General features: G+C 38.8%; 1 long non-coding RNA gene across 2 annotated transcripts in view; it reads right to left on the bottom strand.

The window, feature by feature from the left end:
- Positions 1-23,785, bottom strand: part of LOC115831863 — a 183,901-nt gene that overhangs the window by 40,818 nt on the left and 119,298 nt on the right. Inside the window, exons 4-5 of one of the 2 annotated variants that reach the window (XR_004027353.1) lie at positions 13,538-13,673; positions 3,018-3,092 (exon numbers count right to left, since the gene is read on the bottom strand). This is a non-coding gene — a long non-coding RNA (uncharacterized LOC115831863). The remainder of the gene's footprint in view (positions 1-3,017; positions 3,093-13,537; positions 13,674-23,785) is intronic. The other variant, XR_004027354.1, reaches the window with a different exon arrangement.

The following is a 23,785-nucleotide window of genomic DNA, read 5'->3' as shown; positions in this document are numbered from 1 at the left end:
TTCTTAACCATAAGTTGGCCTCCAATCAGGCTTATTGTTCCAAATCTCCATAACTGGGTGAAAATTCCTATCTAAAGATTTGGTTTAGAGCATTCTCGAATTAGTAGAACAAATCTCCCCTGAAGGAATCAGGTCCAAATCAGGCCTCAAGTAATTCTTCAGATGAGGAATAAGAGGTAGAGCTCACTATCACCTCTTTCATTCAATATCTGTTGGGAGTCCTAATGAAATAAAATGGAATAAAAGTGATGAATAAAAACAGAAGCTACACATTTCTAGAAAAAAATATTATTTATAGATTATATGATTATCCACACACACACACACAAAAAGAAAATCAACAGATTAACCATTAAGCTCAATAGATATAGTATCAGAAGTTCTTGATAAAATATGAAATATGAACATACAGAAAATAGACTTTAAAAGAGAAAACATTTATAAAATTAAGTATTTATGTCTGTTAGACATAAATCTAACAGAAATGGGAAAGAGCTTTATGGAAAATACAAAACTGTACTGAAAAACATTAAAGGAGGACAAAATTTTAAAGAAGAGATATGTACGTGGATAGGAAGACTCAATATTTATGACACTTCTTTCCAAATTTATTTACAAACCTATAAAGTCAATATAATTCTAAGAAAGTTTTAACAGGTTATTTTTAAGGAACTTGGCAAAATGACTTGAATATTTTATATGAAATAGCAATGCTCCAAGGACAGCCAAAACACTCCTAAGGAAGAACAATTTGGGGTTTTATCTTTCACAATACCAGGCATTATTAGGTGAGGGTAATTAAAGCAGGCTGGTGGTGTACAGAGAGACAAATAAGTACAGAAGAAGAAAAAGGTGGACAAAAACAGGACCACACATATATGGAAACCCGATTTATGACAGCCAGCACTGCAGATCAGTGGCAAAAGATGACCATTCAGCAAATAATCTTAGAGCAACTGGTTACTTATATGGACAAAAATAAAAATTAACCCCATCTCACACCACACATAAAATCAATTTCAGCTGGTTTAAATATTTAAATATAAAAATAAAAAATATAAAGCTTCTAAAATATAATACAGGAGAATACCAGAATATCTTGATGACATCTGGGGAAGGAAGGGTTTATAAACAAGAAATAGAAAGTACAAATCTTGAGGAAATGAATGATATACTTTGTCAATGTTAAGAACATCTATGCATCCAAAGGCATAGTACAGAAACTGAAGTGACAGGTCACCAAGCAAGAGAAGATGTTTGGGAATATATCATGATGAAATTAGTATCCAGACTGTATATACATGTATATACAATTTATATTAATTGATAAAGACAAACAATTTAATAACATAAAATGGGAATGTCCTGAATAAGCATCTCACAAAATTAGAAACTGTAATGACAAGTTTTAAAATATTCTTCATCTCGCTAGTAATCAAACTAATGCAAACTAAAACCACAAGGGGGGACAATTTTTTATCCAATAGATTGGCCAATATTAAAGACTAAGAATAATAAGTGTTGACAAGGATGTGAGGCAGACGTTACCATGATAGACAGCAGGTGGGATTGTAAATGGGCATAGCTACTTTGTGTAACAAGGCTATGGCATTATCTAGTAAGGTTGGAAATGTTCACATCCTGCAGCCCATCAGTTTCATTCTCTGGTATCTATGCTGCAGAGAATTTTGCCCATGTATACCGTCAATTTATATAATAATGTTACTAGAAGCACTTATAGTAACAAGAAAACAAATGTAAAGGAAGTAACTAAAATGCCTATTAAGAGTGAAATGGGTAAGTGAATTCCTCCATATCTGTCCTCTTGCATAGTACTGAAAGAATTCATTACAGCTATGTGAACAACATGGATACGCTTCAGAATACCACATTGAGCAAACAAAGCAAATAGCAGAAGATCAATGGCAATGTGATTACATTAATATAAATGTCAAAAGCATGAGAACCCCCCCCCAAAATTTATTGTTAACAAATGCAAACATAAATGGTATAACTATAAAGAAAGGCAAGGAAAGGCTCAACACAAAATTAAGGGTTGTGGTTGCCTCTGAAAAGAGAAGATGAGTGCTTTCATATGGTGGTCTTCACAGTATGGTGAGTGGATGGTTTATTTTGCTGTTATGTTATATAATGTATGCATTTTTATAATATTTAATATATATTTACTACATAATTATAATTAACATGTTTTTTGATATTTAATATAAAAATTTAAAGACACATTGGATAATGAATAAATTAATTACATACCTCCTTACATTGGAAATAATTCACTTACGAATTTCCCTTTACTAAGTATTTTGCTAATGCTATTAATAACTAATAATTACCAAACCATTGTTATGTAGCTGGAACTGAGTAACCACTGTTTATATATTATTTCGTTTAATCTTCTCAAACCTGTTTATATTTATGCCTATTATATAAATGAGAAGACTATATGAGAGATTAAGCAAATTACCAAGGTTTCATAGGTATTGAAGGGGCCCTTGTTGGCACCCCGAGCTCACCAAGCTTTAGCTTTCAGTGTCTCGTGCAACATTTAGATGCTTAGTACATGGTCAGTGGTCAATGTATTGGGAGCATAGTTTCTACTGCCAAGAAGCTTAAATAACCTCACTCAATGACCTCCTGAGATGAGGCTTGAGAAGGTGACCCCTGCAAGTTGCTGATAATTAGTGAAAATCAATAGGAAGGATGTTAACCATCTTGGGCACTATAAATAAGTCAACTCCAGGTGGGGAAGCAAAAAAAAAAAAAAAAGACCAGAAACGCGTGGGTTTGTTTTGTTTTCTAAGAAGATTATTATTTAAAAACATACAAGACTGCCATTATGGGGAGGAGCAGAGGGAACCAGCAGATATACAGCAGTCCTTATGCATGATAGTCACTTTCTCTGTACTCTCTTATTTCATTTTCACACCTATCCTGCCACGGTATATTTTATTTCTTTTATAGATAAGAAAACTGGGGCTCAGGCATTATTCCTGACTTACCCAAGGATGCCCACCTAGTGAGGAAGAGATCTGCATTTGAATCCAGGTCTGTCTGTCTCCAAAGCTGTCTTTACTCTGCCAGATCAAATCAAGAAAGAAACATCTTTGAGCCTCTGCTATGTGTCAGTCCCTCTGGTGGATACAGCATGGAGGGTGTGTGACATCTCATCCATATCAGCTTTGGTGTCAAATAAACTCCAGTTTGAATCCTGGAAATGTGATGCTTGATCTTTATACTTTTTATTTAGAAACTTATAATAATTAATAAGAAGAAAACGAATCTTACAAGATTGTCATAGTGAATCCAAAATAATATTAATTATAAAATTCTTGACAGCTAATAGGTGTTTATACAGGTTTGTGCTCTTACTCTTCCTACCTTTCTCTAGGTAGGAAATTAGTGAGCTGGGCTTCGATTTTCCATAGTAGCTGAGAGGGCTTTATGAACTGACTCCCCTCCTCTGGGGCTTCGTGTTCTCATCAGCACAAAGGGCAGTAGACCAGATGTCATTAGGAAGGACCAAGCCCCAAGGGCCACAGTGAATCAGGCTTCGAAAATGAGATGGCAAATATCCTCCATCATTCTATGAAGCAGTGTGAGCAGACAGCAGGGAAATGAATCTCATTCTATTCTTTTCTGAAACAACAGGAATACGAACCCTCACCACCCACCTCGCTGGGATCTGGGAAGGATTAATGAGACATAATGCGCAGTGCTCCACTGAGAGCTATTACCGTCTTACAGGGGGAAAATTCCCATTGTTGCCAGCAAACAAGACTGACAATTTGATGAGGTGTGAATATTTTTAGTGTAACAGTATGTAAACACTGCTTTTTTCATCCAAGTCATCGCTGTGCACATACCCTTATGCATTTTTATGAGGCCATTTCTCTGTGGCTGTAAATAGTCTGTGCTTGCCCTTTTCCACGAGCTCGTAGAATGTGCTGACCAGGGGCCAGGCTGAACCTCTAAGCTGATACCTAGAGCTGTCTACATCCTTTGGGAGAATGTTAATATGCATATTCACATTTTGTATCAATGTATATGCCTTCCTGCTGGCCTATACAAGTTGCGTCATGCAAGGACGGGGCAAAAAAAGGCCTCTGTTGGAGAAGGTTCAGCTATTTCATAGTGATAAATATGGAACAGCAACATGATTACCAAAGCATAAAAGTAGAAAAAAAGGCAGGATTCCTGTTGCTAATTTCTGTTCCTGCCACACTTGCTTAGAAAGTCAGAAAAAAGCCTAAGTCTTCAAACCAATACGTTTTCAATAAAGAATTCCACCATTCATTCAAGAAGCATTAACTGGGCACTAGGTACCAGAGGCTGAGCCACTCACTAGGATATAAAAGTTAATACGACTTAGCTCTACCCTTCTGTGATTATATTTTAGTGAAGGATTTGACAAATACATGATGACAATTCAGTGAAAAGTGTGCAACACACAGATTTTCTTCCATCTCATCCCCTGTCCATCTAACCCCTAAAGCATCACCTTCCTCACAATACCCGACAAAGAGATGGTTTGTCTCACGTCTCTCCTGGAGGGATGTCCTTGGCAATTATTTTTGCACGTTTGTTGTTGTTGTTGGTATTTTGTTTCGTTTTGTTTTGTTTTTTGAGACAGTCTTGCTCTGTCGCCCAGGCTGGAGTGCAGTGGTGCAATCTCGGCTCATTGCAACCTCCACCTCCCGGATTCAAAGGATTATCCCGCCTCAGCCTCCAGAGTAGCTGAGATTACAGGTGGACACCACCACACCTGGCTAATTTTTGTATTTTTAGTAGAGACGGAGTTTCACCATTTTGGCTAGACTGGTCTCGAACTCCTGACTTCAAGGGATCTGCCCACCTCAGCCTCCCAAGGTGCTGGAATTACAGGCGTGAGCCACTGTGCTTAGCCTCTTTCTGCACTTTGATATCTCTTTCCCAACCCTCTGTCTGCTGCTGGTTGCATCTTAAATTCTAGGGCCATTATTGTCTGAGACCCTATTACTACACTGCCTGATAGGCCTGGGCAGTGAGGTGAATGAGGCGCAGGGCAGGCTTTTCTTTTTTGCCTCAACACTGCATTCCTTATGAAACCACATTGCAAGGTGGTAACACGTATCTTATACCACTGAGGGTGGCATGCATGGTGAGGTCAGAGTATATAAATCCATGCACTATAAATAACAAATCCTGTCATATCCACCTCCAGAAGATCCCCAATTCAATCATTTCTTTACCCTTCCGGTGAGATCCCCCAATCCCAACAACTCATGATTGTCAGGCCTCTGAGCCCAAGCTAAGCCATCATATCCCCTGTGGCCTGCACATACACATCCAGATGGCCGGTTCCTGCCTTCACTGATGACATTCCACCACAAAAGAAGTGAAAATGGCCTGTTCCTGCCTTAACTGATGACACTGTCTTGTGAAATTCCTTCTCCTGGCTCATCCTGGCTCAAAAGCTCCCCTACTGAGCACCTTGTGACCCCTACTCTGCCCGCCAGAGAAAAACCCCCCTTTGACTGTAATTTTCCTTTAGCTACCCAAATCCTATAAAATGGCCCCACCCCTATCTCCCTTCGCTGACTCTCTTTTCTGACTCAGCCCAACTGCACCCAGGTGATTAAAAGCTTTATTGCTCACACAAATCCTGTTTGGTGGTCTCTTTACATGGACGCACATGAAAATGATTATTTGTAATTTGGCTAAACCAATAGTTTCCTGATTTCTCATACTCTACTCTTTTCCCCCACTCCCAAAATCAACTTCCCCTCAACAACCAGAACAACTTTTAAAATTATAAATTAGATCATATTCTGTATTATATGGGCCCTCCAATACTTCTGTAACACTTAAAATCCAGAATCTTCACAATGGTCTTTAAGACCTGGTTCCTGCTGGTCTTTTCCAATCTCTCTCTTACTTCTCTCCCCTTTACTCTATGGATCCAAACTACATGGCCCTCTTTCTGTGCCCTAAAGATGTTCAGCTTGGAGGCAGAGCTCCTGTCTGTAGCTCCCAGCAAGACCAACACAGAAGGCAGATGATTTCTGCATTTCCAACTGAGGTACCCAGTTAATCTCATTGGGCCTGGTTAGACAGTGGGTGTAGCCCAGGGAGGGCTAGCAGGAGGGTGGGGCATCACCTCATCTGGGAAAAATTAATTATATTTAGAAAACCCCATCATCTCAGCCCAAAATCTCCTTAAGCTGATAAGCAACTTCAGCAAAGTCTCAGGATACAAGATCAATGTGCAAAAATCACAAGCATTCCTATAAACCAGTAATAGATAGCCAAATCATGAGTGAACTCCCATTCACAATTGCTGCAAAAAGAATAAAATACCTAGGAATACAACTTACAAGGGATATGAAGGACCTCTTCAAGAACAACAAACCTCTGCTCAAGGAAATAAGAGAGGACACAAACAAATGGAAAAACATTCCATGCTCATGGATGGGAAGAATCAATATCGTGAAAATGGCCATACTGCTCATAGTAATTTATAGTTCATCACTATTCCCATGAAGCAACCACAAAGATTCTTCACAGAATTAGAAAAAACTACTTTAAATTTCATGTGGAACCAAAAAAGAGCCCATATAACCAAGACAATCCTAAGCAAAAAGAACAAAGTTGGAGGCATAACACTGCCTGACTTCAAACTGTACTACAAGGTTACAGTGACCAAAACAGCATGGTACTGATACCAAAACAGATCTATAGACCAATGGAACAGAACAGAGTCCTCAGAAATAACACCATAAGTCTACAACCATCTGATCTACAACAAACGTGAGAAAAACAAGCAATGGGAAAAGGATTCCCTATTTAATAAATGTTGTTGGGAAAACTGGCTAGCCATATGCAAAAAACTGAAACTGGACCCCTTCCTTACACCTTATACAAAAATTAATTAAAGATGGATTAAAGATTTAAATGTAAGACCTAAAACCATAAAAACCCTAGAAGAAAACCTATGCAATACCATTCAGGACATAGGCAAGGGCAAAGACTTCATAACTAAAACACAAAAAGCAATTGCAACAAAGCCAAAATTGACAAATGAAATCTAATTCAACTAAAGAACTTCTGCACAGCAAAAGAAACTATCACCCAAGTGAACAGGCAACCTACAGAATGGGAGAAAATTTTTGCAATCTACCCATCTGACAAAGGGCTAATATTCAGAATCTACAAGGAATTTAAATTTACAAGGAAAAAACAAACAACCCCATCAAAAAGTGGACAAAGGATATGAACAGACACTTCTCAAAAGAAGACATGTATGCAGCCAACAAACATGAAAAAAAAGTTCATCATCACTGGTCATTAGAGAAATGCAAATGAAAATCACAATGACATACCATCTCATGTCAGTTAGAACGGTGATCATTAAAACGTCAGGAAACAACAGATGCTGGAGAGGATGTGGAGAAATAGGAACACTTTTATACTGTTGGTGGGAGTGTAAATTAGTTAAACTGTTGTGGAAGACAGTGTGGCGATTCCTCAAGGATCTAAAACTAGAAATACCATTTGACCCAGCAATCCCATTACTGAGTATATACCCAAAGGATTATAAATCATTCTACTATAAAGACACATGCACACTTATGTTTATTGCAGCATTATTCACAACAGCAAGGACTTGGAAACAACCCAAATGCCCATCAATGTCAGACCGGATAAAGAAAATGTGGTACATATACACCATGGAATACTATGCAGCCATAAAAAATAATGAGTTTATGTCCTTTTCAGGGACATGGATGAAGCTGGAAATCAGCATTCTCAGCAGACTAACATAGGAACAGAAAACCAAACACCACATGTTCTCACTCATAAGTGGGAGCTGAACAATGAGAACATATGGTCACAGGGAGGGGAACATCACACACTGAGGCCTGTTGGGGGTTGGGGGTCAAGGGGAAGGATAGCATTAGGAGAAATATCTAATGTAAATGACGATGGGTGCAGCAAACCAACATGGCACATGTATACCTATGTAACAAACCTGCACATTCTGCACATGTATCCCAGAACTTAATCTAAAAAAAAAAAAAAAAAAAAGATGTTCAGCTTGGTTCCATACCTTTGGGTTTATGCATTTGTTATTTTTTTCTATCTGAAATTTACTCCCTCAAGACCTTCACTTGGCTGGCACCCTTATATCATGTCTCAGCTCAAATGCCCCCACTTAACTGACTATCCAATTAGTCCCCCACCCCCATGCCATGAGGTGCTAACAAAAAACTCACTTTTATTTCATCATAGCTATTGTCATGACCTGAAATTGTCATGTTTATTTCTTTGCATTTGTTTTTATTGTGTGCATTGCCCCATCAAGTTTCTAAATCACATTAGGAAAAGCATTTTACTGCCTTAATCTACCCTTTATCCCAACACTTAGCACAATGCCTTCCAAAGGGCAGTGGCTCAGTAAGTGAATATCCTAATCATACAAAAGGAAACTATAAGAAACGTTGATTGTTCAGATTTCCCAGACAACTTACCAATCTATAGTGCCCCACTCCAGTCAGAATACCACCTTCTTCAAAGTCTTCAGTGCTGATGCCTAACTCCTATCCACAGGGCTGGTCTGGACCAGAAATCTGTACCCTGACAGTGCTTCACCTATTTGCAGAGGCAGAACTACATTTTTCAGAGTCTAAGTCTTTCAGTCTAATATTTCAGCAAAATATTTTAACACCAATTCTGGCCCTATACATTTATCAAAGCTGTTCAGCCCCTTCAAATTCTCTTCTCCCAGGAGAGGTGCTGCAATGCTCCCAATATGGTTTGAATGTTTTCTTGTGTTCTCCCAAGAGTCATATGTTGAAATCCAAGCCGCCAAGGTAATGATATTAGAAGAAAGGATTAAGTCATGAGGATCAAATCCTCATTATTGGGATTAGTGCTATTATAAAAGATGCCCAAGAAAGATCCTCGCTTTTTCCATCATGTGAGGACACAACAAGAAGTTGGCTTTCTGCAAGCCAGGAAACAAGCCCTCACCAGGAATGACATTGATTGGCATCTTAATCTTGGATTTCCCAATCTCCAGAACTGTGAGAAATAAATTTTTGTTGTATATAAACTACCCAGTCTATGATATTTTTATTGCAACTCAAACCAACTAAGAAACCCCCTCATTCTTCTTAATCACCAAATAAATAGATGTTAGATCAAGAAAATATACAAACACACACACCTGTTAGGGGTAAGCATCAATTTTCAAACACAATACAATCTGAATCCATCCTAAGTAAAGGAATAAAAATATTCCTGGCAGCAGGAATATTTTCACAGTTGTTATTGCTCATATTGATCATATCATCTTCCAACATTAGAGGAGCAATGGCCATTTCCCTTCAGACTCTGTCCTGTATCATTGGTAATGTATGAGAAACAAGGTGCAGTACAGAATCATCTACTCCCACTGGCAACTCTTAAATACCAACAGGCCAGTAGAACATTTTTAATTATTTTAATTTTGTTTGTTTTACTCTTTGGTCCAAGTCACCTCTCTGGTACATTGTCTTTTTGAGATTCCTAGACACAGAAGAAAGGCTGTGTAAGAATCCATCTGCAATTCTTGGAAAAGTAAGGGAGTCATTTTTCCAGGGAGGGTCTTTCTTTCAGGTACAGATAACAGCTAAAAAGAATATTTTAGCTCCTTGGAGAAGAGGCCACTGACACAGCCCATGTGTGACAGGTGGATGAGGCAGAAATGAGAGAAGGTTTCCCAGGCAGGTGATATAAGAGCCAGTTCTAAATAGTTTATAAGAAAAGAAGATAATTTCAGGCAGAATCTGCATGAGCAAAAGCCTGAAGGCAAGTCATAGCATGAAACAATCTGAGAACCCAGGGAATTTCATGCAGGTGAAGCACAAAGAGGCATAAGAGAAGAGTGGTAATAGATGTGTCTGAAGTGGAAACAACAACAACAAAAAGAAGCACCTATCATAAATAACGTAGTAAGTAGTATAAGAAGTTCAAACACTTCTCTGAAAACAAAAGCAAAAGAGTGACAGGTTTTAAGCAGAGAATGGAACTTGGATTTCAGGATTTTGTTTTAGCACTAGAGTTTGCTTCGACCATATGTGCCCCTCCCGTATGCATAGGTATCAGGCGGGGCTCTCTCCCCTCCCATTGCTGGCCTATACCTGAGCACTGAGTCATTGCCAGGTACTAGGACTTCTAAGAACATCAACCACAAATCATTACCTGAGAAACAGGCTTATGTTTTTGTTTTGTGTTTTTTTTTTTTCATTTTACAATGGAAGAGACCTAATTGAAGTTTCTAGTAATTAAAATAAGCAAATGCTACTTATGTAATGGATTATTAATTATCCTGCCTGTGCTTCTGAATGTCTTGTTTGAATAGATCTTGATATTTAGAGGGGAATTTTGGTGTCAGAGGTGCCTTTCTTCTGCTTTATGCATGACTGTTGATCCTTTTCCAAAACAAATTCAAGTCTGCTGACTAATATTTAGATGATAAACTTGACATTTCCATTTCTTAGGTTATTAATCATTTGCTGTATCCCAACCGAGGTTTCTTTTAAAAAGTCCTCTCATATTATCCACACTTTCTCTTCAAGCAGTATAGAAAATGTGTCTGTGTGGAATGGGAGAAAATTTTTGCAACCTACTCATCTAACAAAGGGCTAATATCCAGAATCTACAATGAACTCAAACAAATTTACAAGAAAAAAACAAACAACCCCATCAAAAAGTGGGTGAAGGATATGAAGAGACACTTCTCAAAAGAAGACATTTATGCAGCCAAAAAACACATGAAAAAATGCTCATCATCACTGGCCATCAGAGAAATGCAAATCAAAACCACAATGAGATACCATCTCACACCAGTTAGAATGGCCATCATTAAAAAGTCAGGAAACAACAGGTGCTGGAGAGGATGTGGAGAAATAGGAACACTTTTACACTGTTGGTGGGACTGTAAACTAGTTCAACCATTTTGGAAGTCAGTGTGGCAATTCCTCAGGGATCTAGAACTAGAAATACCATTTGACCCAGCCATCCTATTACTGGGTATATACCCAAAGGATTATAAATCATGCTGCTATAAAGACACATGCACACGTATGTTTACTGTGGTACTATTCACAATAGCAAAGACTTGGAACCAAGCCAAATGTCCAACAATGATAGACTGGATTAAGAAAATGTGGCACATATACACCATGGAATACTATGCAGCCATAAAAAATGATGAGTTCATGTCCTCTGTAGGGACATGGATGAAACTGGAAACCATCATTCTCAGCAAACTATTGCAAGGAGAAAAAACCAAACACCGCATATTCTCACTCATAGGTGGGAATTGAACAATGAGAACACATGGACACAGGAAGGGGAACATCACACACCGGGGCCTGTTGTGGGAGGGGGCAGGGATAGCATTAGGTGATATACCTAACGCTAAATGACGAGTTAATGGGTGCAGCACACCAACATGGCACATGTATACATATGTAACAAACCTGCACATTGTGCACATGTACCCTAAAACTTAAAGTATAATAATAATAATACAAAAATAAATAAATAATAAAAAAAAGAAAATGTATCTGTGTGTTGAACGAGCTTCTTTCCCAATAATGTTCCCAGCAAGCCAGGTAAGGAAAGAAGTAATGTTTAATTATGTTAATCTGTCTCCATTCGCTACACAATTAAAATGCATTACTGTTGTACAGAGCATGTGAAAATAGTGATAAAGAGTAATTAGAGCATGTGGTATTTGACGTTCTGTTTCTGAGTTATTTCACTTAAGATAAAAATGGACTCCGGTTTCATCCATGTTGCTGCAAAAGTCAAATAACACATTTTCTCATTTATAAGTGGGAATCAAAATAAAGTGTACACATGGACACAGATCATGGAATAATAGCCTGGAGACTTGGAAAGGTGGGAGGCTGGGAGGTGGGTGAGGAATGATAAATTATTTAATGAGTACAATATATACTATTTGGGTGATGGTTACACCAAAATCCCAGACTTCACCACTATCCACTATGCCATATATCCGTGTAACAAATCTGCATTTGTATCCCATAAATGTATATACATTTTTAAAAAGAGTAATTAGAATATTAATTTCTAAGCTCAGAGACCCCCCATGTAGAGGAATGAGCATCAAACCTGGGATCAAAAACCTCCATCTGGACCCAGCTCTGCTCCTGGGTGGGTTTCCTGCCTTAGACAAGCTACTTCACATTTCTGAGCTCTTCACGAGCTGCATTAATGGGGTAAATATGAACTTTCCATCAAGATTAAAAGCAGGCAGCCTGGTTAAGAGGTAATGCTGTTATTCTTATCATCATCACCATTACACTACTGTGTGTGTGTGTTTTTTTCAAGAATGATTATTGGGGGCCAATTTTTAGAGTGCTTTATTGTAAGCAGAAGTTTGGGGTTTGTTGATGTGATTTTGCCTTAGTAGGCAAGAGTACTGCATTGGGAGCCAGACAGACAGGACTCACACTCACCAGCTGTGTGTCCTCAGCAAAGTCAGTTAATCTCACTTACCCTCTATTTTCTCCTGGGTAAAACCAGTATAATGATGGTCTCTACCCCAAAGAGCTGTTACTGTGATTAAGAAGTCTCTGCAGTGTTTGACCTGTGCTAATGCTTTGCTGATGCAATACCTCTCTGAACCCTATGGAAAAGTTTTGCTGGCATTTTCCATTGGAACAAAGGAGTTACCTTCAAGAAAGGTCATCAGGATGAGAGAAGATGGGCAGTGCCTTCATCCTTTCTGGGGAGCTTTCTGTGACCCTCCATTTGTTCATTAAAGCATTGCCTCAGCTTGCTGAGCTTCCCTGAGTGTAGGACTGTCTACACTGGGTTGCAATCTCGTGTTTACTGGATCATTTTCACAGCTGTACTGAAAATTTTTAATCAAAATAATTGTATTTAACTCTCCATTCTCCCTTCAAGGCCATCCACATTTTCTAGCCTATGTTCATAAATAGCTGACTAAGATAAAATTGAAGAAATAAGCTAAAATAAAATTTTTATGACTCTATATGGACTATAAGAAATCATCAGGATGTGTAATTATACACTTATTTCAAACAAGTTTTTTTCAAGCCTAATTATCTATTAGACATCTTTATGGATTTTAAACTGTTTATTGAAGTGGAGTCCATAAGCAATGAGAAGGAATCTTACATCATATGAAAATCAGAATAGATATTTCAAAAAGAGTTGTGGACGCTCAGGAACTGGACATGTGAGAAAAAGAACCAACTCTGAGTCTTTATAATAAAGAAATGGAATGAAGTCCTCTTTGGATGCATGGAAAGAGAATACTAGAAAAAGTGCATCTGGGCTACAAGAAGGCCTTGAACACCAGTCTAAAAATTTGACCATAATCAAAAAGGAGCAACTGCAGATTCCTGAGCAAACGAATAACAGGGTAGAAGATGCCACACTTCACAGATTCTTGCCAGTTACCTTCTCCAAACACAACCATTGCATAAGATAGCTCTCTTACCTTGCTTAGAAGTTGATGAGTCTATGGAAATAATCTCCTTTGGATTTTTCCTTTCTTTATTGGACAAGCTGATCTGTATTCTCTTCCCATCTGGTGGTTATTCTTGAACCACACGGAATTTAGCCCAGGTTTGGGACTACAACACAAAATAAGTTGAAATAAAATTAATAAAATAAACCATCCCCCTCAAAAAAAAAAAAAACTTTTTTCCAACTTGACAACCTCAGCTAACTGCCTTCCTCCTCCCCAACTTCTCCTTCCTGTCAAGAAGTTGAGTATTGAGTACTATAAAAGCAAAAACCAAAGCAATCTGATCTCTTCTGGGTAGTTGGGGACATTTTTTTTTTTTTGCTGTGAAACTGTGCTTAGACCTAAACAGAAAGTACCAAAGTCATTTGTGTGTGTGTGCATGTATATGAGAATGTAGGTAATATTTCCAGGAAAGGGCGATAGCACATATAAATATCCCAAGGCATGAGAGAAGATGACTCTTAAAGATTTAAAGAATTAAGGAATTTTCAATAAATGTTAAGTGAGTACTTATTGTGTGCTACAACTTTCAGGCAATAAGAGAAATGCAAAAAATACATGCAAAGTCTCTAATCTTAGGAAATGTACGATAATAATAGACATAATTAATAGTCATAGGCAATTGAGATAATATGAAGTCATATAAAATAATCATGATGACAAATTTGTATGACTTATTGTACAGTAAGCATATATGCTTGATGGAGCTGAAAGCACATTATGCCTGTATATTATTTCATTTTCATAATAGCTCTATGAAAGAAATTTCATTTTTAATCCCAACATTATATATAACACCAAGGCATAGGAATGTTAAGTGTATTATTCAAGCTAATACCAATAGTAAATGATAAATACTAGATTTAATCACAGAAATATGCATTTGAAGTTATTGTCAGAAACATGTAATATATGCATTGAATAAATATTTATAACCTATTATATGCCAAGAATACTGGATTTTTTGGGAGGCTGAGGTGGGCAGATCGCTTGAGCCCAGGGTGTTCAAGATCAGGCAGAGCAACATGGCCAAACCCTTTCTCTACCAAAAAAAAAATACGGAAAGAAATTAGCCAGGCAAGGTGGCATGTGCCCGTAGTCCCAGCTACTTGGAAGGCTGAAGCCAGAGGATCACTGGAGCCTGGGAGATTGAGGCTGCAGTTAGCCGTGATTGCACCACTGCACTCCAGCCTGGGTGACAGAGATCCTGTCCCCAAAAAAAAAAAAAAAAAAAAAGAGAGAGAGAGAGAGAATACTGGTTTTGATACTGCCTTCAAGAAGCATACATTTTTGATTCTAGGACTGAGACACACAGTAAACCAAAACATAAATATGTTAATTATTTTAATCAATTTAGGTATAATTTAATGCAATAAGATATTTCACTATTAAGTGTAAAATTAGAAGTTTTGAAAAATATAGTCACAAAACTGCCACTACCCTCATGATTTAGAACATTCCCATTACCCTAAAAAGCAACCTCATGTTCCTTTGTAGTCAATCTCCTACTCCATCCCAGCTCCCAGCAATCAGTAATCTTTCTGACACTGTAGTTTTGCCTTTTGTTTGATAATTTCCTATAAACAGAATCATACAATGTGTAGTCTCTGTGTCTGGCTTCTTCTACTTAGCATAATGTTTCTGAGATTTATGCATGTTATTTTATGTATCGATACTATTTTCCTTTTCATTTATGAACATTATTCAATTGAGTAAATACACCACAATGTTTCTCCATCTATCAGTTGATGGACATTTGGGTTGTGTCCAGTTTTTAGTTATTATGAATAAAGCTACTATTAACAGAAAAATCTCTGTATAGACATATGTTTACATTTCTGTTAGGTAAATACCTAGGAGTGGGATTGTTGGGCTGCATAATAAGCGCATATTTTGCCATATAAGAAAACTGTCAAATTGTCTTTCAAAGTGGCTGTTCGATTTTGAATTCCCATCACATTCTGCCCTCTGGACCTGTCTGTTATCCATCAACCAAATCCTTCCCGAGGTCCTCAATCTCTTCTATGTTCCAGTTACTGTCTTCATTGTGCACATGCCAGAAGATTAAATGGTCAGGTAGAATATTCTGTTTGCTACTGTTGCCCCCTTCGGACCTCCTCACTTGCCCCCTGCCAAGAACTCCAACTCCTCCTGAAGTCCACTCCACTTAATAACCCCTCTTTCTCCAACATAGCTATTCTGCTCTCATCCAATGCTCTCCTGATCACTGTTCCTTCTTCACTGGCGATATTAGCATCTGCTTTCCTGTCTTCTTCTCTATCATTATTCCTTTCACCATTATTATTTTTTTTTACTAAAAAAATATTTTTAGAGGGTCTACTTTGTATTAGGCACAGTTTCAGCTACTGGTCTATAGCAATAGACAAATAAATTAATAAATATCCCAGTCTTCACTTAGCATGTAATTTAATGAAAACATGTATACATACATATATTTACAACATGCATACCTATAAATATATACACATACACACACATTTATATAAGTTATGGAGAAAAGCAAAGCTGGAAGGGGCTAGGCAGGTTATTTTGATAGGGGGAGGTAAATTTGTGTCAATTTTTAATAGTATATTAAAGGAAGGCCACACTGAGAAGCTGACAGTTGAACAAGGTGACAGATGACAAAGCAGGTCATGAATTTCTATAGGTAAAGAGATGTATTAGTCCGTTTTCATGCTGCTGATAAAGACATACCCAAGACTGGAAAGAAAAAGAGGTTTAATTGGACTTACAGTTCCACATGGCTAGGGAAGCCTCAGAATCATGGAGGGAGCTGAAAGGCACTTTTTATATGGCGGCAGCAAGAGAAAATGAGGAAGAAGCAAAAGTGGAAACCCCTGATAAAACCGTCAGATCTTGTGAGACTTATTCATTACTATGAGAACATTATGGAGGAAACTGTCCCCATGATTCAAATTATCTCCCTCAACACATGGGAATTATGGGAATATAATTCAAGTTGAAATTTGTGAGGGAACACAGCCAAACCATATCATTCCACCCCTGGCCTTTCCAAATCTCATGTCCTCACATTTCAAAACCAATCATGCCTTCCCAACATCCCCCAAAGTCTTAATTTATTTCAGCATTAACCCAAAAGTCCACAGCCCAAAGTCTCATCTGAGACAAGGCAAGTCCCTTCCACCTATGAGCCTATAAAATAAAAAGTAAGCTAGTTAATTCCTAGATACAATGGGGGTACAGGTATTCCGTAAATACAGCCATTCCAAATAGGAGAAATTGGACAAAACAAAGGGGTTACAGGCCCCATGCAAGTCCGAAATCCAGCAGGGCAGTCAAATTCTAAAGCTCCAAAATGATCTCCTTTGGCTCCATGTCTCACATCCAGGTATCACTGATGCAAGAGGTGGGTTCTTATAGTCTTGGGAAGCTCTGATCCTGTGGCTTTACAGGGTATAGCCCCCGTCCTGGCTGCTTTCACATGCTGGCATTGAGTGTCTGCAACTTTTCCAGGTGCACAGTGAAAGCTGTCAGTGGATCTATCATTCTGGGATCTGGAGGACAGTGGCCCTCTTCTCATAGCTCCGCTAGGCAGTGCTCCAGTAGGGACTCAGTGTGGGCTCCGGCCCCACATTTCCCTTCTGCATTGTCCTAGAAGAGGTTCTCCAAGAGGGCCCTGCCCCTGAAGCAAACTTTTGCGTAGGCATCCAGGCATTATCCATAGATCTTCTGAAATCTAGGTGGAGATTCCCAAACCTCAATTCTTGACTTCTGTGCACCTGCAGGCTCAACACCACATAGAAGCTGCCAACTTTGGGGCTTACACCTTCAGAAACCATGGGCTGGGCTGTACCTTGGCATCTTTTAGCCATGGCTGGAGCAGCTGGGATGCAGGGCAGCAAGTTGCTAGGCTGCACACAGCATGGGGACCCTGGGCCCAGACCATGAAACTATTTTTTTTCCTCCTAGACTTCAGGTCTGTGATGGGAGGGGCTGCCATGAAGACCTATGACATGCCCTGGAGACATTTTCCCCATTGTCTAGGTTAACATTGGGCTCCTTGTTACTTATGCATATTTCTGCAACCAGCTTGAATTTCTCCTCAAAAAATGGGTTTTTCTTTTCTACTACCTCATCAGGCTGCAAACGTTCTGAATTTTAATGCTCTGCTTCCATTTTAAAACGGAATGCTATTAACAGCACCCAAGTCACCTTTTGAGTGATTTGCTACTTAGAAATTTCTTCTGCCAGATATCCTAAGTCATCTCTCTTATGTTCAAAGTTCCAAAAATCTCTAGGGCAGGGGGGAAATGCCACTAGTCTCTTTGCTAAAAGATAACAAGAATTGCCTTTGCTCCAGTTCCCAATAAGTTCCCCATCTCCATCTGAGACCACCTCAGCCTGTACCTTACTGTTCATATCACTATCCGCATTTTTGTCAAAGCCATTGAACAAGTCTCTAGGACGTTCCAAACTTTCCCACATTTTCCTGTCTTCTTCTGAGCCCTCCAAACTGTTCCAACCTCTGCCTGATACCCAGTTCCAAAGTCATTTCCACATTTTTGGATATCTTTTCAGCAATACCTCACTGTACTGGTACCAATTTACTGTATTAGTCCGTTTTCACACTGCTGGTAAAGACAGACCCGAGACCGGGAAGAAAAAGAGGTTTAATTGGACTTATAGTTCCACATGGCTGGGGAGTCCTCAGAATCATGGCAGGAGATGAAAGGCACTTCTTAGATAGCCACAGCAAGAGAAAAATAAGGAAGAAGCAAAAGCGGAAACCCCTGACAAAATCATCAGATCTCGTGAGACTTATTCACTGTCATGAGAACAGTATGAGGGAAACCGCCTGCATGATTCAAAGTATCTCCCACGGGGTCCCTCTCACAACATGTGGGAATTATGGGAGTACAATTCAAGATGAGATTTGGGTGGGGACACAGAGCCAAACCATATCAAGAGAGTTCCAGGCAGAAGCAATAATAAATACCAAATCCTTGAGGCTGGAATATGCCCAAGGAATACGTTCAGAAAGTGCAAAGGCCAGAGTGGCTGGAGCACAGTAAGCAATGGGAGAATAAAGATGAGGTCAGAGAGATGAGGGACAAGTGCAATTGACTGGTCATGGTAAGGATTCAGAAGTTAGTCAAGGTGGCATGTGAAGCCCTTGTGCAGTTTTGAGCATGGGATCAACACGACCAGGTTCATGTTTGTAAAGGTTTACTCCAGCTGCTCTACTAAATAAAACAATAGAAGATGGAAGAGCAGCTGACAAGTTATTGCAATAATTTGAAAGATACACAATTTAGGTGATAGTGTTTGGATTCTGTATATAATTTGAAGGAATAGCTATGAGGATTTGCCGAGTAATTAAATGCGGGATGTAATGAAAAAATAATCATTTACTTAGAAACAAAGATTATATTGATAAATGATAAATGAATTATTGAAAAAGATAATTCATTTATGCTCCAAGATTTGGAGCATGGGTAACCAAGATGGGGACACTATTAACTTTCACATTAGCCGTCACAGGCTGGCATTGAGTGTCTGCAGTTTGAGTGGAAAAGACAGCAGGAGGAGCGTGTTTAGGGAGTGAGATCGGGAATTCAGTTTTAGATGGCTTTTCTTGATAACTTCAACATCTATATAACTCATTCTGGATTCTTGGTCCCACGGCATCCTCCACAAAGGAATCTTATCCTCTACTCCTCCTATGATGACTACTCCAAGGCTGTGGTTGCCATGGTCATTTCCTGGATCCTGTCATTGCCAACAATCATTCCACCTCCAAAGATCGATTTCAAGTATCTCACTTTCTGGTTACCACCTTGTAATCTACAGCTCACTCTTCAATGTTAAACTTGCCCTCTTCTTTGGCCCCAATGAGAAATCCAATCCAATGACCTCACAAGAGTGTTGCTATAGTTCTGTGCTCCTTTTTATCTACCCACACCTTTCCTTATCGGCCTTAGATGCCATGGTCAATTATTACATCAACACCCTAGCTTGCTCACTCGGCTCCCCTTTTCCTGTGTTTCCCATCATACTCCATGTCATAAAACCCTGGCGTCCTACTAAATCTCATCTCTTTACTACTTTATTACTACACTTGAGTTCCAGGATATAACAGGTGAAAAGCTCGCAAGTGTGCTGACTAGTGTCACTTTAAACTTATGAAGTCAAACTATCCCTGTTTGCAGATGACATGATCTAGAAAACCCCATAGTCTTGGCCCAAAAGCTTCTAAAGCTGATAAACAACTTCAGGAAAGTCTCAGGATACAAAATCGTTGTACAAAAATCACTAGCAGTTCTATGCACCAACAACTGTCAAGCTGAGAGCCAAATCAGGAACACAATCCCATTCACAATTGCCACAAAAAGAATAAAATACCTAGGCAAACAGCTAACCAGAGAGGTGAAAGATCCCTAAGATGAGAACTACAAAACACTGCTCAAAAAAATCAGAGATGACACTAACAAACAGAAAAACAGTCCATGCTCATGGATAGGAAGAATTAATATCATTAAAATGGCCATAGTGTCCAAAGCAATTTATAGATTCATGCTGCTCATGTTAAACTACCAATGACATTCATCACATAACTAGAAAATACCATTTTAAAATTCATATGGAACCAAAACCAAAGACCTCGAATAGCCAAGGCAATCCTAAGTAATAAGAATAAAGCTGGAGATGTCACGCTACCCTGCTTCAAGCTATATACTACAGGGCTGCAGTAACCAAAACAGCATAGTACTGGTACAAAAACAGACACATAGACCAATGGAGCAGAATAGAGAATCCAGAAATAAGGCCGCACACCTACAATCATCTAATTGTTGACAAATTTGACAAAAACAAGCAATAGGGAAAGGATTCCCTATTCAATAAAAGGTGCTGGGATAAGTGGCTAGCCATATGCAGAAGATTGAAACTGAACCCCTTCCATACAGCATATACAAAAATCAACTCAAGATGCATTAAAGACTTAAATGCTGGCTGGTGCAGTGGCTCATGCCTGTAATCCCAGGACTTTGGGAAGCCAAGACAGGCAGATCATCTGAGGTCAGGAGTTTGAGACCAGCATGGCCAACATGGCAAAAGCCCATCTCTACTAAAAATACAAAAATTAGCTGGGCATGGTGGCAGGCACCTGTAATCCCCAGCATCATCCTGACACCAAAACCTGGCAGAGACACAACAAAAAAAAGAAAGTTTCAGGCCAATATCCCTGATGAACTTCAATGATACAAATTTACCTATGTAACAAATGTGCACATGTGCCTCTGAACTTAAAATAAAAGTTAAATTTAAAAAACCATTTTCTCCACATCCTCTCCAGCACCTATTGTTTCCTGACTTTTTAATGATCGCCATTCTAACTGGTGTGAGATGGTATCTCATTGTGGTTTTGATTTGCATTTCTCTGATGGCCAGTGATGATGAGCATTTTTTCATGTGTTTTTTGGATGCATAAATGTCTTCTTCTGAGAAGTGTCTTTTCATGTCCTTCACCCACTTTTTGATGGGGTTGTTTGCTTTTTTCTTGTAAATTTGTTTGAGTTCATTGTAGATTCTGGATATTAGCCCTTTGTCAGATGAGTAGGTTGCAAAAATTTTCTCCCATTTTGTAGGTTGCCTGTTTGGACACAGGAAGGAGAACATCACACTCTGGGGACCGTTGTGGGGTGGGGAGAATGGGGAGGGATAGCATTAGGAGATATACCTAGTGCTAAATGACGAGTTAATGGGTGCAGCATACCAACATGGCACATGGATACATATGTAACAAACCTGCACATTGTGCACATGTACCTTAAAACTTAAAGTATAATAATAATAATAATAATAATAATAATAATAATTTTCAAATTTATATTAAATTTTTTTCTAGGTAGAATAAAAAGCTGCTTGCAAACAAAAAAAAAAAGAAAAAGAAAAAAACAACCCCATCAAAAAGTGGGTGAAGGATATGAACAGACACTTCTCAAAAGAAGACATTTATGCAGCCAAAAAACACATGAAAAAATGCTCATCATCACTGGCCATCAGAGAAATGCAAATCAAATCCACAATGAGATACCATCTCACACCAGTTAGAATGGCCATCATTAAAAAGTCAGGAAAAAACAGGTGCTGGAGAAGATGTAGAGAAATAGGAACACTTTTACACTGTTGGTGGGACTGTAAACTAGTTCAACCATTGTGGAAGTCAGTGTGGCGATTCCTCAGGGATCTAGAACTAGAAATACCATTTGACCCAGCCATCCTATTACTGGGTATATACCCAAAGGATTATAAATCATGCTGCTATAAAGACACATGCACATGTATGTTTATTGCAGCACTATTCACAATAGCAAAGACTTGGAACCAACCCAAATGTCCAACAATGATAGACTAGATTAAGAAAATGTGGCACATATACACCATGGAATACTATGCAGCCATAAAAAATGATGAATTCATGTCCTTTGTAGGGACATGGATGAAACTGGAAACCATCATTCTCAGCAAACTATTGCAAGGACAAAAAACCAAACACTGCATGTTCTCACTCATAGGTGGGATTTGAACAATGAGAACACATGGACACAGGAAGGGGGACATCACACTCCGGGGACTGTTGTGGGGTGGGGGGAGGGGGGAGGGACAGCATTAGGAGATATACCTAATGCTAAATGACAAGTTAATGGGTGCAGCACACCAACATGGCACATGGATACATATGTAACAAACCTGCACATTGTGCACATGTACCCTAAAACTTAAAGTATAATAATAAAATTTAAAAAAAAATACCAAAGATCCACTGGTCACTCAACTCTGCTTAACCACCCTGATTTACATGCTTAATAAATTTACTTTCTCATTCTCTGGGTGACCATTGTATATCTTCTGTGATGTTTTCAAACATGTTTATTTTCCATTTCCCCATTTCAGGGAAATTCAGTATTTCCCTGAGAGAAATACTCTCAGCTGGTGATTGCATTTCTTATTAAACTGAGAAAACTTTAGCAGGAAGCAAGGCAAAATGCACAAGTACCATTAGAGACAGGGTGGCAGATTTGGTTTGAGGGAGTTGAGGGAGCATTTTGCCTTGCTTCCCGCTAAAGTGAGTGAACATCACTGTGCCTATTTGGAGCTGCTTCTTTGATCTGGATTCTGTCTCTTCTCACCTATTAAACAAGTTTTCTTCTACAACTATTTTTTATCTCATCACCTGAATCTTTACCACCCTCCACCTGCTAGACTATTCCCAACTACATTCAAAAGTGCCATAATAAAACCCACCTTAACAAAAACATTTCCACGCACCCCACATTTCATTTAGGCCACCTTCCCATTTCTTTGTTTCTCTTAAACGCAACACCTCAAAAGAGTTTTCTCTGCATGATTTCAGTTTCTTACTTCCTTTCTCCTTTCAGCCTATCTCAAATACAAACTACCTCATCAAATCACTAAAACTACTCTTTCGAGGTTATTAACAACCTTCAGGTTGCCAATTCTAGTGACCAATTTTCTGTTTCACCTTATTCCAAATCTCCACAGCATTTGACAGAGTTGGTTCCTTCCTCTCTCCTTAAATACTTCCTTCACTTTTGTTTTTCAGGGCACCACCCCTTTCCTACTTTTTCCTTAGCTCACCAATGACACCTGAACAGTCTCTTTTGCATGTCTATCTGGAAGTGCCTCAGGGCACAGTCCTCATGCTTCTCTCTCCATGGTCTCACTCGTGATCTCGTCATGCCCCCAAGATTCTAAATACCATCTACAGTAGTGCCCCCTTATCCACGTGGAGTATGTTCTAAGACTCCCAGCGGATGCTTGAAACCATGCTAAATCCTATATAGACTATGATTTTTCTTATACATACATACCTATGACAAAGTTTAATTTATAAATTAGATGCAGTAAGAAATTAACAATAATAATAATAAAAGAAAACAAGTATAACAGTATACTATAATAAAATTATATAAATATGGCCTCTCTCTCCCTTCCTTTTCAAAATATCTTCTTGTACTGTGCCGCAGGTAACTGAAACCACAGAAAGGAAACTGGATAAAGTGGGACTACTGTATATGCTGAGTGCTCCCAAGCCCCCAAATTCTGAGTCTCATTGCCCCCAGGAGTCCCCAACTGGATGTTTAGTGGGCATCTCAGTCTGAACAAGGTCAGAACAGAACTCTTGATTTCTCACCACCACTGCCACCACCTCTG

This window comes from Nomascus leucogenys, chromosome 20, assembly GCF_006542625.1.
Source record: "Nomascus leucogenys isolate Asia chromosome 20, Asia_NLE_v1, whole genome shotgun sequence".
Taxonomy (NCBI): domain Eukaryota; kingdom Metazoa; phylum Chordata; class Mammalia; order Primates; family Hylobatidae; genus Nomascus; species Nomascus leucogenys.
Note: the sequence above shows the minus strand (reverse complement) of the source record. Positions and strands in the feature narration are given on the sequence as shown.